This window comes from Callithrix jacchus, chromosome 9 (genome assembly GCF_049354715.1).
Source record: "Callithrix jacchus isolate 240 chromosome 9, calJac240_pri, whole genome shotgun sequence".
NCBI classification, from domain to species: Eukaryota; Metazoa; Chordata; class Mammalia; order Primates; family Cebidae; genus Callithrix; species Callithrix jacchus.
Window position 1 is genome coordinate 3,447,993 of NC_133510.1, and position 16,349 is coordinate 3,464,341.

General features: G+C 37.9%; 1 protein-coding gene across 20 annotated transcripts in view; it reads right to left on the bottom strand.

The window, feature by feature from the left end:
- Positions 1 to 16,349, bottom strand: part of LOC103795080 (uncharacterized) — a 597,037-nt gene that overhangs the window by 130,071 nt on the left and 450,617 nt on the right. For 19 of the 20 annotated variants that reach the window (XM_078338228.1, XM_078338230.1, XM_078338242.1 and 16 more), the window contains 3 exons: positions 7,641 to 7,862; positions 5,855 to 6,912; positions 1,163 to 1,284 (listed from right to left, as the gene is read on the bottom strand). The gene's annotated coding sequence lies outside the window, so the exon portion shown is untranslated. Of the gene's footprint in view, positions 1 to 1,162; positions 1,285 to 3,932; positions 4,101 to 5,854; positions 6,913 to 7,640; positions 7,863 to 16,349 lie in introns of all 20 variants that reach the window. The other variant, XM_078338223.1, reaches the window with a different exon arrangement.

Consider the following 16,349-nt stretch of genomic DNA (forward strand, 5'->3'; position numbering starts at 1 on the left):
TTGGCATTCCTTCCAGCTGCGACATTCCAGGGCTTTTAACAAATTAAAGCTGTACTTGCCTGAAGAAGCCAGCTAAGTTACTGAACAGTTTGAAAATAATTATGTGCGTAGTAGGATAAGAGGACACTTATGCGACGGTGCTGTTCTCTGATCGCCAGTACTGCTTTTGCCAAATCTGTGTTCTGTGTTGCATGCAGAATGGATCTGCACCAAGCCAGAACCACACAGAAGCATGGCACAGAAAACGGAAACACTGAACAGGGCATGTTCATAGCAATGTATATCAGATCAAAGAGTTGCGAAAAGAGCAGCACCAAATAGAAAATGAATGTGAACATATTATCCAAGGAGAACCGTGTCCTAGAAGAAAAAAGCAGATATTCATTGTGATAGAAGACTTCAAAACATAGTTAACTGTCAACTATATGAAGTTGGCCAGCTCCCGTGGGCTGTCTCTAGGCAATCTGACCCTGTAATACACTTTGAAATATGCCAAAATTTTTTCATGGTTTTTTTTTTGTTTTTTCCCACTATTTCATCATTTTTAAAAATAATTTAATATGCTGTGCATTTCATCTTTGCATCATTTCCAATACTAGAGGTATAAATTATGTAGACTTTTCTAGAGTGCTGATTTATGTATTTTTTTAGAAATGTGCCTCCATAAAAGTGCATTATCACAATGTTGACTGTGTGTGCATGTGCATAAAACATTAAAACTTCCATAATAAATGAAGAGATGTCCCTTGTGTACATCTGCATTTGTGAGAGAGAAAATGTCTCAACATCTTGGCTCTTTAAGCAACTGGTTTGGTGACGATGGAGTTGCGACCCCCAGTGGTTTATGATCAATCTTGTCAAAAGTCTCAGATGACTTGCAGTTACAAAGCTGAGCGCCCACAATTACCAGCCATTGTGATATGCACTTATACATTTCAGTCTTTGACCTCTGTATTTATAAATATGGTTTGCCTGCTCATAACTGTTATACTTGTGACTGTCATTAGTGTACCTGTTGATGCTTACAAAAATATGTATATCAGTGCCGATTTTAGTGCGTCGATTCACCTATTGAAGTGTTCTATTGTGTTTTTATAGGTTTCTCATATAAACGTCCTTTTAAAAATGTAAGTAAACAGTTAGCCAATGTAGTGGCACTCACCTATAGTCCCAGCTAGTCAGGAGGCTGAGGTGGGAGGCTCGAGTGAGCCCAGGAGTGTGAGGCTGCAGGGAGCTGTCATCACACCAATGTACTCCAGCTCAGGCAACAGAGCAAGACCCTGTCTTTAAGCGGAAAAAAAGTTAAGTAAATATCTTTTAAGAAATTTTTTAAATTATTTTTTCAGCATTATATTTTCAGCATCTTGATCTCTCAGGATTTGAAAATTTGGAATTATGGCATTCAGGATTGTGACCAGCCCCCAAAAATAAATATCACTGATTTACAATTTTGCCAAGGCTCCTGAGTTTGACAAGCATCATCATTACATTTAAAATCTTCTCACAAGCCATCTTTGACACAAATAAGGGTTGCAGATAGAATCTTCTATTGATGAAAGTTAATGGTTTTGCACTGAATTTAGAGGGAGTAACCAAAGCCCACATTTCCTTTTCTCTTGTTCCAGATCAAGGTACTTTTTCTTCTTTAGATTTCCCAAGGATTACAGATTTTATTATAATAATCTCATTAGGCATAGTTTCTTTCATTTTAAAATTCCATCATAGGTATTTATTCTTAAATCAATGTTTTATAGATCATTCTGTATACAATTATTTTGCAAAGATGCCTAATCTTGATTGCTTATAAATTCTTCTTCTCTTGCCATTTATTTTCTAATATAGTAGTCCTGGAAAACTAATTAAAATAAAATAAAGTAATTCCATCTGATTAGTCTTGATTTTCCTGATTGATACAAGGGATGATTTCCTTCATCTCATTTCTATGACTATTGTATGTACTGTACTAGACTACATAGTACATTTAAAGAAATATTTTTAAAAATTTTAACTTTTAAATTTAAATTAATACTAATATTTTGGTAGCAAGTAAAAACAAACTTATTTATTACAACAATGTGCTTAGTTCTCTGCTAAGCAAAGAATACAAATTTCAGAAAAACATGGTTTGAGTCAACCACTGAATGACAAATATTTTCATTTGCAGTCATTATTATTCAAACTAATCACAGGAGAGTGATTATTTTCACTCTCCTACCTCGCATGTGATGTTTATTGTAGTTGTTAAGCAAGCAGATCCTGGAAACTTTTTCCTAGTTTAAAAAAACAACATTTTAAATTCATTTTATAGCCTCAGCATCTCTCTCCTCACCCTTACTCCATTAATTCTGTAAAACTAAATTGGGGTTGTATGATCTAGCCTTTTCTGAAATGCAGTCTTTACAACAGTGAGACATGATAGAAACCATGCAACATAAAACCACAGGATTTTTTAAAAGCTGCTCTGAGATGACTTATATGTTTCAAAAACCAGCTTAAAGTTGAGTTATGAAAATACCATTTTAATAAATTCCTTTAGAAAGTCTCATGTTTGTCATTTATTTATTCCTTCATGCACTTGTTCCCTTTTATTTATCCATTTTCCCTTATTCGGCAAGCATGTAAAGCAAGGGTTTTGGTTTCTGCATAACGTTGCAAATAATGGTACTGGACAAAAATCAAAGAAATAAAAAAATTAGTGACAAGGTCCATAGAAGGCCAAGTTTCCGGGGCTGCAGGTGGAAGGAACAGATTGATCTGAGGCATAGCCCTGGTCTCCTGACACAGTTGTCTAGCACTTGACCAGACGAGTCGTAGGAAACGGATGATGTTCATGAAGAGAGGTTTGTAAAATGCTTTCTGCGATTTGCATCAGACCCTTTGCTAGGCCTGAGAACACAAAGTTGAGTAAACTGCAGCCCTTGCGCTAAGGAACTCTCACATTTTTACTGAAGCCCCAAAGCATTTGTTGTTTCCACACAACTGATTCCTTTTTTCCTCTGAATTATTTCACAGCAATTTGATATCAATCATCTACTTTAAAAACACATGAGGCCGGGCGCGGTGGCCCAAGCCTGTAATCTCAGCACTTTGGGAGGCCGAGGCGGGTGGATCACGAGGTCAAGAGATCGAGACCATCCTGGTCACCATGGTGAAACCCCGTCTCTACTAAAAATACAAAAAAAATTAGCTGGGCATGGTGGTGTGGGCCTGTAATCCCAGCTACTCGGGAGGCTGAGGCAGGAGAATTGCCTGAACCCAGGAGGCGGAGGTTGCGATGAGCCGAGATCGCGCCATTGCACTCCAGCCTGGGTAACAAGAGCGAGACTCCGTCTCAAAAAAAAAAAAAAAAACATGAAAAATTTTTCTTCAACATAAGTGTTACATCTTTCTTTTTGTTCTCAAACTAATTCTTGATACTTCTGGTCAACTTCAACTAATTTTATTCTATTTAACATGTTTTAAGCTTAAAATTATTTTACTTATAACCCTATCATATGTATATATGAAATTTAACAGTTTGTATCCTCCGGCTATGAGGCCGTAAGGGTGAAAATAGTTTTTCTGAATTGAGTTACTGCAGTTATTAACAGCATACAATCAAAATAACATACATTATAAATCAGACTGTTTTAAACCTATAAATAAAATTATTCATAAGCTGATTCAAATAGATGGTCATTAAAAAAAAGATTAGCTCATGTATCTGAATGAAAATTTCTTACAGCTGGAATTCAACAATGTTCAGAATCAGTTTTATTCCTGTTTTCCAAATGTAAGGACTGAAAAACTTTTCACATAAAAGTCAGGAATAGAAGACCTTTTGTGAGAGCAATGTCAAGTCTTTCTGAGTCAGGTGACAAGATTTACACGGATCAATCAGTTAACACTTTAGTAGGATTTCCTTTTATTTATTTATTTACTTACTTACTTACTTTTTGAAAGCAAAGAATTGGAAATTGCCACATCTTACAAAAGGATGTGTCTGTTACTGGGTCACCAGAGTCATCTACATTCTCAACATCAATCCCAGTAAGTGTAATATTCCTTGTCCCTGAGTTGGATTTTATACCTGAGACCACGCACCAATTCAGGATGCATGCCTTTGTAAAGAAGGGAAACGGAGATTGTAAGGAGGTAAGATGAGAAAGCTTGTTTTCTATTACAGAAGAGTCATATACATTTTTACTAATTATAGCAAAGACTGCACTTGGAAGCTGAGAATCAGCATGCTGATTGCCTTCAATTCCGTGTTAGTGTAGCCCTTGGAAAGCCATTCAAGCTTTCAGAACAGATATTTGGGTAGGAATTCCACTTCTACAGACACTGTGGTACTTTGCAGAAGCTCACGTAGTTAAAAGATGGGTACTTCCAAGACAATTTTGTGATTTGTGGAAACTGCATTTCGGAGATAACAATTCACTCTTAAAAATGTATGCTATATGTGTTTCTGTTTCTATCACAAGAAAGTTTGGCATTGACCAGGCTTTTTAAAAGAATTTTTTATACTAATATCTTTCTTAAAAAGAGGTAATCATGCTGTGCAAAGAGTAAATTCATATCTCCAATTTTCAGAATTCACTAGATATTTCCAAAATTACCAAAGTCTAATGTTTCAATAATGGTAAAATGAATTCTTAACACTAATATTTTAGATGAGGAACAAGATGAGAAGAGAAAACACACTAACCAAGAACATGTATTTGAGTGCTTTTCAAAAGCCTGATAGTCTAACAAGTTTGCTGCTCCCTGATTAAAAAACAACTGTTGGCTTTTTTGGGTTTTGTTGGTTTGCTTGCCTTTTTTTTTTTTTTTCCCCTGTATATAAATATATGTATTTGGCTGAAAGTCTTTCATATTTTTAATATGGACATTCAAGTCTTTGGAAAATACTTTTGTCCTTTCAGTGAAGCTTTCCACTTTAATACTGAGTTTAGAGAGTTCAGTAATATTCAAGAAATATGTACTAATACCTACTCTGCATAAAGTGCTACATGCAGTGACGTAGGAGATACAAGGGTGAATCATTCAGGGAGTATAGGATCTGGGTGGCAGAAAAACAGACTCAAAAAACTGCCCAAAGCCGCAAGAGGAAATCAGAATGTGCCTCAGGGAAGCCAAGGCTTTCCAGGACTAGGATAACACTATTAGCTCTGGGAAAATCGATGTCAAGACAATGCATAACATACCGGAATGCTACCCATGTGGGAGTCGCTTATATCCCACTGCTCAAGTGCATCGCCGAGATCGGATTTTCCACGCATGCAAGAATTCAAAAAATTGCAACCTCCAACATAAATGGGTTAATAAGAGCTTTATTAACTTCAATTGCTATTTTGTTATCTTGCATTACTACCAATTTACTTAGCAGAGATTCCTTGAGAGCCTACTCGTACCTAGCGTAATACTACCACTACAAAAATAATGTGTGATGAGGCTGAATGAGGATGGCGCGGCTACTGCCCTCAAACTGCTTATAGGCTTGTGGAAAATAGACATTTACATGATTAATTACAGTACAATATTGTAAGCATTATAAATATAATAAATACATGCATATTTAAAGCTAAAAAGACTATTTCTGTGTCTATTTTATACGAGCTTTTAATTTTTTTAAAACAGCATAACGCTTAGGACAAACCAAGGTAGCAAAAAGAAGACTCAGGTTTGAGATGTATTTTGAAGAAAGAGTTGGGAGTACTTGCTAATAAGTCAGATGTCAGATACGAAAAAAGGAGAATAGGCAAGGTTACTCTGAAGTTCGGGGTATGAAGAACTGGAAACATTAAGGTACCATTGATTGAAATTATGTGTCAGTTACCATATTTGCTGAATAACAAATCCCCCCAGAACTTACTGGCTTAAAAGTGATTCATGTATTCACGATTTCGTGGGTTGGTAACTTCACTTAGGTCCAGCTGGACATCCCTTCTGCTCCTCTCACATGGACTCTCACTGGCCATGGTCAGTTGACAGCTTGGACAGGACTGGATGCTGTAAGACGGCCTTACTGACATATCTGGTGGTTGGCAGAGTGTTGGCTGGAGCACTCTGGTCCTCCGTTACGTGGTCCTTCTAGCGGGTAGCTCAGGCTCATTCACAGGGCAGCAGGTTTCTAAGACAGCAGGAGTGGAAGCTGCAGGGCCTCCTGGGGGTCCACCTTCAGAAGTTGCACAAGGCCACTTCTACCACATTTTATTAATCAAAACAACTCAAAAAGCCAGTCTAGATTCAAGGAGTAAGAAAACGGACTCCATCTTTTTTTTTTTTTTTTTTTTTTTTGAGATGGAGTCTCACACTGTTGCCTGGCTGTAGCACAGTGGCACAACTCACCGCAGCCTCCACTTCCTGGATTCAAGCAATTCTCCTGCCTCAGCCTCCCAAATAGCTGGGATTACAGGTGTCTGCCACCACATCCAGCTAATTTTTTTTATTTTTAGTAGAGACAGGGTTTCACCGCGTTGACAAGGCTGGCCTCAAACTCCTGACCTCGTGATCCCCCTGCCTCAGCCTCCCAAAGTGCTGGGATTACAGGAGTGAGCCCGCGCTCCTGGCCAATGGACTCCGTCTCTTGATGTGAGCAGCTGCAAATAACTCGTGACCCTTTTTATCCTTCCACAGACGGGAACAACAGAAAGTCGAGCCTACTTCTTCTAAGAGTTTAGTTTTAGAGAAAAAATTGTGCTTGGCTGGAAAATGGTGCATTGCTTAGAGATACTCCTCCAGGTTCTCTGATTCTGATTCAATGGGGACTGTTTTACAGCTTCATCTCTTACATGTAACTGACAGAAGTGCAAAACATTGTTCTCGTCTGTGGACATGGAAACAAATTCTGTCCCTTAGAGGACCTGTTAACTTTCTTCTTCCACTGCAGATGAAGCCATTTTTGCCTCTATTTGCACATTTATTAAATGTCTGTTAAAAGAAAACATACAAATGGCCAATCGGTATATGAAAAAATTATGCTCAACATTACTAATCATCAGGGAAATCCAAACTAAAACCACAACGAGATATCACCTCACCCCAGAATGACTATTATCAAAAAAACTAAAGATAACAAGCATTGGCAAGGATGTAGGTCAAAGGAAACCCCTGTACACTGTTGGATGGAATATAAATGAGTACAGCTATTATGAAAAACAGTATGGAGATTTCTCAGAAATTAAAAATTACAACTATTGGCCGGGCGCGGTGGCACGTGCCTGTAATCCCGGCACTTTGGGAGGCCGAGGCAGGTGGATCATGAGGTCAAGAGATGGAGACCATCCTGGTCAACATGGTGAAACCCCGTCTCTACTAAAATACACAAAATTAGCTGGGCATGGTGGCGCGTGCCTGTAATCCCAGCTACTCAGGAGGCTGAGGCAGGAGAATTGCCTGAACCCAGGAGGCGGAGGTTGCGGTGAGCCGAGATCGTGCCATTGCACTCCAGCCTGGGTAACAAGAGCGAAACTCCATCTCAAAATAAATAAAATAAAAATTAAAAATCACAACTATTACATGATATATAAATACCCACTACTGGGTACTTATCCAAAGGAAATGACATACCAATATGTCATTGGTATGTCGAAAGGATGTTGGCACCCCATGTTTATTGCCGCACTATTCATAAGAGCCAAGATACAGAATCAACCTACCTGTCCGTCGGCAAATGAAGATACAAAGAAAACGTGGTCCGTATACACAGTGAAGTACTATTCAGTCATGAGAATGAAATCCTGCTATTTGCCGCAATATGGATGGTAAGCGTCCTTAACACAGACAGACAAATAGCTTGCTATCTCACTCGTATACGGAATCTGAAAAAGTCGATCTCATGGCAGTAGACAGTCGAACAGCAGTTAACAGGTGCTGCATGGCTATGGGGAGAAAGGGGAATAAGGAGATGTTGGTCAAAGGATACAGAATCACAGGTAGACAAGAGAAATACATTTTAAGAGATCTATGGCACAGCCAGGTGACTGTATAAAGGATGATATGTTGTATTCTTGAAAAACGTAAAGAGAACAGTTGTCACACGCTCTCACCACAAAAATGGTAGAATGGATGGATGTGAGGCAACGCCACTGTTAACTGTGTAAGGTAATGCAGTTGTTAATTAGCTAGATTTCACCATCCCACAATGTATGTGTGCTTCAAAACATCATGTTGTACTTGTTTAAAAAATATAATTCATCTGTCAATTTTTTTAAATTAATTTTAAAATTAAAAAAAATTCCTAATCTCCCTCTATATATTTCTTCATATTATTTTCCCCCTTAACATCTTTTTTCCTTAACTTCTTTTTCTTTCCTCTGTTTTCTTTTCTTGCTAAATTTATTTTTGATTGCGGTAAAATATACACAAAATTTCCCATCTTAATCATTTTTAAGTACATATATAGCTCAGTGGTGTCAAGTTCATTCACACTAGTATGCAACCATTCACCCCCATCCCTTTCTAGAACTCTTTTCATCTTGCAAAACCGAAACCCTGTACTCATTAACAGTGACCCCATTCTCCTCCCCTATAGCTCCTGGTGACCACCATTCTACCATCTCTCTATGAAGTTCTTGACCGTAAGTACCTCATAGAAATGAAATCATACAGTATTTGGCTTTTAATGAGTGGCTTACTTCACTGAGCAAAACGGCCTCAAGTTTCATCCATAGTTAGCATGTGTCAGAACTGCCTCCTTTTTCAAGGCGGAGCAACATTGCATCGTGTGTTTATACCACAGTGTGTTTATCCATCCATTCATCAGTGGAACGTCTACCTTTTGGCTATTATGAATAATGCTGCTACGAATATAGGTATACAAATCTCTCTTAAAGACCCTGCTTTTAATTCTTTTGGGTATATGCCCTGAAGAAGAATTGCTGAATGGTATAATAATTCTACTTTAATTTTCTGAGGAATCACCATACTGTTTTTCCTAACAGCTGCACTATTTGACATCCCCACCAACAGCACACAAGGACCCCAATTTATCCACATCCTCACCAGCAGTACTTATTTTCTGGTTTGCTTTGATAGTAGCCATACTAATAATGAGTGTGATGAGGTTGGATTCTTCTCTGACTGACTTTAATAGCTTCTGGATTCTCCCATAATAATATGTTCAATACAATCTTTAACATTGGCTCTTTTATATCTGTAGAAGAGCCATACCTTTGTCTTTTTTGAAAATTATCTTTTAACAAGCTATAAAGTATAACAAGTGGTGTAGAGTGGGTTTTCTAAAGATGAAATATATTATGGCATGTTTACTAAAAGATAGGATGCAAAAAGAAGAAATATTTACCACAGAAGGGGCAATAGCAGGAGCAAAGTTCTTGAAAAAAAGAGAGGATTAGATCAAGATAGACTTAGACAGAATTATGTATGATTCATTCATTAGACAGCATTATATATAATTCATTCATTAGACAGCATTATATATAATTCATTCATTAGACAGCATTATATATAATTCATTCATTAGACAAACTGGAAGAAAATCAGAATATTCATGTAAAAATGCAGACAGATCCCTTGACTTGGTTACCGAAGCATGTGGAAGGTATCTTCTGAATTTCTCTATTCATTTTTTAATCCTTATGACTTAGCCCAAAACTAGTGCATAGTAGCTACTTAATAAATGTTTCTTGAGTGACTATAGCAAAAATAATCCTAGTCTACAAAAAAGAGCATAGTAATAAAGACCCGCCATGTGTAACATATAAATACACTTACTATTCACCTAGTTCAACGGATAACCTTCATTAACAGACTCTTAATATGCTTTCAAACTACCTATGTACATAATTTTGAAAGCACACTCTACTGAATTACCCTATTTTACCCCTTTTAGCAATAAAGGTAAAAAGAATCTTGTAGCAATGTGGATCTGTCTGCAACATGACACCTCTTTGACTGATAGAAAACAGACAAACGAATGAGAGGAAGCTAAACAGGGATACTGTTTACTGGGCTCAGATAACTTATTGTTGGCAAGCATGTGAACTCTATCTACGAGATAGGGAATAAAGGAAACATTGTGGGGAAATATGATTTAAAACAAAAAACAAATTTAACTGACTCATAGTTCAAGCTCACGAGTCTTTATAGAGGAGCTTAGGATATCTCTTTAGACTTTAAATACATTAAAAAACAGCTTTTGGATAAGCAGTATTTGACAGCCAAATGACAATCTTACCGTGGAGGAGAAGATAGCTGTGCGTTCATTAGCATAAACAACACATTCCAGGCTTCCAAACTACGCAACTTCCCACGAGGAGCGTCTGACCCAGCTGACCCTAACACTGAGTGAGCCAGTAGGCATCTGAGAATGAAATTAAAGCCTGTACAGATGCCAAAAAGGTAAAATGACAACGCTCAGAAATTTGTCCTTCAATTTAGTTCAATTCGACAAACATTATTTGAATACCTTCCTGCAACAGAAACCAGGTACAGAGAACAAGAAAATGGATACTTTACTGTCTCCCTATTTTTCATGTAATTATTCACTCATCCTTAAACTAAAATTTGAATAAGACAAAAGACTTTATTACTTAAGTATACATTATGGATTTTTTAAAAAGCAATATGTGAATTTACTAGACATTTAATTTAAGCACAACAACTATCTCCGTGCCTTCCAGTGAATATGACCTATTACCACTGACCCATCCTTCCACAGCAGGCTGAGGGTCTGTTTTCAATCCTCAATGGTTAAATGTGAATCTCGGTATCTTTCTAGCCCTCTCCATTTCCAGCAGTGATGCTGCTGCACTGTTTTATTTTTAAGGTTATGTTGCCATTTGTGTGTCTTGCATTCCTGAGTCCTTTTTCTCTGGACTTGTTAGCCCCTCTTCTGTGGGGGTGTGGGGGTGTGTGTCTGTGTGTGTGTATGTCTCCCTCCCGCCCTCTCTCTCTCTCTCTCCCTCTCCTTTCTCCTCTCTTCTATGCAATCTGCTCGGAGTTGCAGATAGTTATGAAGCATGGTAGGCTGGCACCGTGAGTTGTGCTAACTGTGGATTTTCTCGAGCTTTTTCCTATCTACTCCAGAGTGCTTTTACACCACCCACCTTACTCTTGTTACACTTGTTTCTCTGCTCCTCTACTTTAGGAAATCCCATGGTTTAGCCTGGAAAAGACTGGTTTCCCGGGAAGGTGCCTCTCCCCAGTACATAGGCCACCCTCTGATTTATTTCTTCTCCTACTTCCGACCAACATACACCCTGTAAAATATCACCTTTAGGGCCAGAACTAGAAGCAGAATTTATCCGAAGAGTGAGCGCGTTTGCACTTTCCTACAAAGCCCTTGCGGTGACTTACAGTGTAACGCTGATGTATGAGACTGTCAGACCGATTTTCATTTTGATCTCTCATGTTTTTTCCCCACCCTGTCATGTCACACTAATGACTGTTAAATGCTCCAGAAGACTGGCTAATGGGAAAACAAAGACAAGAGCCAGAGGATTCCAAGTTTCCAAATGAGCACATAGTATACATATTTGAGAAAAATTACATTGGGTTAGTTTATAAATGTTTGAGCATTATGATAATCTCCAGCGGGTCAGGGGGACGGAGGAGGAGAGATAACCTTTGACCTTGAGAATGAGATACTCTGATTGTGATATCACTTGCCACTTATTTCCATTTTTAATGATTAACACATTCCTCACCAGGTTAATTTTACTTAGGACTGACAACAGATGTAGTAATTTGTGAATAAAACGGAGGTTTTAAACATTATATAACACCAAGTTTAAAATCTAAACGGGTAAAATGTTATCAAACTTCTTTTTAAAGAAGTCAGAAAGCAATTCTATTCTATTTGTGCTTGTTTTGAAAGCTGTCTTTGCCAACAAGACGGTATTTGTTGATTTATAAGTATTTGGCATGAAAAAATCTAACTACTATGAAAAACGTATAACTGATAACATAGTGAACTGTCAATTACTGAAAACTTGACCCATCTCCACTGCAGCCGGTGAAGTTGCTCAGATGGGTTCTAATAACCGGATAGCCTGGGTCAGGTGTCAACAGTCAGCTGCCTTCCTCCTGCTAGGTGTTTTCCTCCTTAGTATCACAAAATAGTCATCATTCATTTATACCCACTTTGGGCTGGGTGCTTTTAAAAATCTATCTCATTTATTTCTCATAACTTCATCAAGTGGGTATTATGGTCGCCTTTCCAAGGCAAATGGAGACTTAAAACAAGATCAAGAAATTTGCTCAGTCTTACACCTAATGAGTGGTAGAGCCAGGATTTGAAATAAGGCATGTCCACTCGCAAATCTGAGACCCCTATAGTGCTTCCAGATGGAGTATAATGGCAAAACTCCTAGAATGGTTCAAATTTAACAGCACACAGGAAGTTGTTTTAAGTATGCAGGATGAAAAATTGTGACTTTTATCAAGAATGTGAAATTACTGTGTAAGTTTATCTTGATCATCAGTGAAGCATGAATAATATGCTTCTCTTAATTTGAAGTTATGCTACTAAAGCATTTTATAGTGTGCAAAGAACTTTTCCATGTGAGTCTAACTCAAGACAGCAGATCAAGCATTTGTCATTCAGATTTTACAGAAAAGATTACATTTTAATCTCTGATTGGCAGAGATACATAGCAATTCTCCTGCCTCAGCCTCCTGAGTAGCTGGGATTACAAATGCCTGCTGCCACACCTGGTTAATTTTTGTATTTTCAGTAGAGAAGGAGGTTTTGCCATGTTGGCCAGGTTGGTCTCTCAATCTCTTGACCTGAGTGGTATAGCCAATGCCACACAATTAGGAATAAGTGAAATAAATACATTCTGGGTCTGGGTCTTTCCTGTTCCAGTTATACGCTCTTTCCACCACACGTTAAGCCAGCCACGTTTGTGAGCAATTAGAGGAAGCTCCATGGACTTTGTTCCATGTTTGCTTAAAAGAAAAAGCACTATGAATCAACTTGAAATATCCACTGAGAGCCTTGTTCATTAATTAAGCCTAGCACAATGATACTAACAAGCATTGTAATAAAATCATTCCATTCCATGCTATGGGACAAAATGTGACTACAAGAAGCGTGAAACAAGAAAGAGGACAAGGAATTCATAAGTCATTAAAAGACAAAAACCATGTACAACCACAGAGTCTAACAAGGTTTGAGCCTCATGCCTAAGTGGTCTCAGAAGTCTGTTTCACATGCCAAGCTGTTTGCTACAAATTATCTTTCAGAATAATGTCGATATATCCCCCATTTTTTTCTATTACATGTCATAAATCAAATTTGTTAAAACTATAATGTGTATTGTTAAAGTTTTAAAACTTCTATTTTTTTTTTTTTAGATGGAGTCTCGCTCTTGTCACGCAGGCTGGAGTGCAGTGGCGCAGTCTTGGCTCACTGCAACCTCTCCCTCCCAGGTTCAAGCAATTCTCCTGCCTCGGCCTCCTGAGAAGCTGGGATTACAAGCACCTGCCACCATACCTGGCCAATTTTTCTATTTTCAGTAGCGAAGGGGTTTTGCCATGTTGGCCAGACTGGTCTTAGTCACTTGACCTCAGGTGATCCACCCGCCTCGGCCTTTCAAAATGCTGGGATTACAGACATGAGCCTCTGTACCTAGCCCCAATTCATTTTTTAAATTGGTAAGGTGAATTGTATAATTTAGGGCATGATTTACGTAATGCAAAATTTAATAGAAAATGGGGAAATAACTGAAATTCACACATGAAGAGACTACAACTAGTTTCACAAAAATGATTCCCACCCCAAATTACTGGGGTTTGTTTTGTTTTGTCTGAGTATTTATTTAAAACTTCCTAGTTAATTCTAGTCATTCATAGGCCAAGACAAGTGTCTGGCTAAGGAGCTCATGCTTATATATTCAGTCATACTTTTCATACTGGACTATTGGTTAAAACCAGGAAGTAGACGAAACACACAGAATAGAAAGCAGAATTAAACATATTAAAACAATAAAGTCCTTCAAGAGGAGAGTAATAAATTAATTTGTCCTTGATACATAGGAAGCACTCTTGGGGTAGATGGGCATGAGAGAAAATTTCCGATTGTTGAAATAAAAGAGAAAAATACTTTGGAAAAATTATGTTTGATAAGCATGCTTGAGTGACATCCTATCTGCTATGTGATATAAACACTTCTAGTGACTCACAAAATTTTCATTAAAACTAAAAATATCACAGCAGGCTTGGTGACCCAATCTTTTGCGGATGCTTCACAGGAGGTACACCCAGAGCTGGAGCAAAATCAGCCCTGAAAGGCAAAGAAGCAGCATCCATGAAGATCATGTGAAAAACATCTTAGCATCATGGTGAAATTCTGGGAGTCAGTGCTCTACAATGTGAGAATCACTTCTCTATGTAGCAGCTTCATGGAGAAACAAAAACATCAAATCAAGAGTAAAATATTCAAGCTGTAGCCCTGAATTAGTCCAACTGTGCTTTTGAGTACTTTTCACAGGTTATCACCCAGGCCCTGTAGCCTCTACAACATTTTTCTAGAATGTTCTAGAAGTTGTATAGGCACCCTATTGAGATACAGTCTGTACCAGTGTCAGCTGGAGACCAGCAATGAAAGTTGTTCATTGATAGCATTTGTTTTGCATTTGGGGAGGTGAAAAGTGTGGCAGGGCACTTACCAGAAAGAAGAGGGGAAGGCCGAAGAAAAGTCGTTTCAGACCGTGAACTGAATGCTGAAATAGTTGTAACTGGTTTGACTATGTCTAGAGTTTCTCAAATGACTCATTCGTATTTCTACTGCCATTTAATAAAACATTTATATTATTCATCTCAACTTTATATTTAAAAATTGTTCTATTAAAGAAGGAACCAAGAAAATGATTTAAAAAAAAAAAAAAAACAATTCTTTAACTGGTCAAGAAACAAAAAATTATGAGCTACTGCACACCAGGAATCTACCTCTGGTATTTTCACTGCATTGAAAGTTTTATTTTCTTTTTCTCCAACTTCTGCATAATGGTGTCTTTTTCTACATGTCTAAATTCTGGCACTTTCCTTTCAGTATTGATTTGTGTCAAGAACAACTACAATATTCATATGACATTTACATTTTTATGAAAATAAAGAAATAGCTCTATCAGCCAAAGGTCCACCATTTGATTTCATCTGATCATTGATTTCAAGAATAAAAGAATCCTGATGGAGGGTGTGACTATTTTCCACCCTCATGGATTTGTGAGGAGAAATCAGGCCAATCACCAGTGAGAACCGCGCAGCCGCTATACCTGTGATGTACACCCGAAGCAGGGCCTTCCACGTTGTTTATACTGGAAGATGGATGTGGTGAAGCTGCTTCAAGTTATCAACTGGTAAAGGAAACCTTGTCTAACCTCCCTATGAAATTATTCTAGACTCTCTCCTTTATCCACAAGTAAATCTGAAGTATTGCATTATAACTTTATTCCCTTCGAATAAAGTGAGTTACATTTAGCTCTCTAAATGAACTAACTTCATATCACTTCCAACGTCTTTCAAAGATCAAAACATATGCTTATCCTAGGTTTTACCTATTAGGGTGCTGTAAGAAATTATTAAAAATATGGAAGTGAAAACTGTAACGTAAAAGTTAATATACCATCTCCCTCTACTGGATATAATTAAAAATTAAAAATTATGCATCTAAATCGTGTTTACATAGTGGTTTCGTGGAGACATAAATCAATTAGCCTTGTCCCTTATCCTCATTTCTAATTCTACCATGAAGGAAACATGTCACAAATTGTGTTCTTTCACTGACTTTGCTGTATAAATGCTCTCTCCTTGCCCACGATGAGTGTGGAATGTAAGGTAACAATAAATATTTCTATCTTTTTTTTATTATGTTAACTTCTGGGGTACATGTGCAGATCCTGCAGGATTGTTACACAGGTATACACATGCCATGGTGGTTGCTGCCTCCATCCCCCCGTCACCTACATTAGGTATTTCTCCTAATGTTATCCCTCCCCAATCTCCCCACCCCCTGCTATCCCTCTCCTAGCCCCCAACCCCGCAACAGACCCAGTGTGTGATATTCCCCTCCCTGTGCCCATATGTTCTCATTGTTCAAAAACCACTTATGAGTGAGAACATGTAGTGCTTGGTTTTCTGTTCTTGTGTCACTTTGCTGAGAATGATGGTTTCCACATTCATCCACGTCCCAGCAAAGGACATGAACTCATCCTTTTTTATGGCTGCATAGTATTCCATTGTGCATATGTGCCACATTTTCTTTATCCAGTCTATCTTTGATGGGCATTTGCTTGGTTCCAAGTCTTTGCTATTGTAAACAGTGCCACAATGAACATATGTATGCATGTGTCTTTATAACAGATCGATTTCTAATCCTTTGGGTATGTACCCAGTAATGGGAT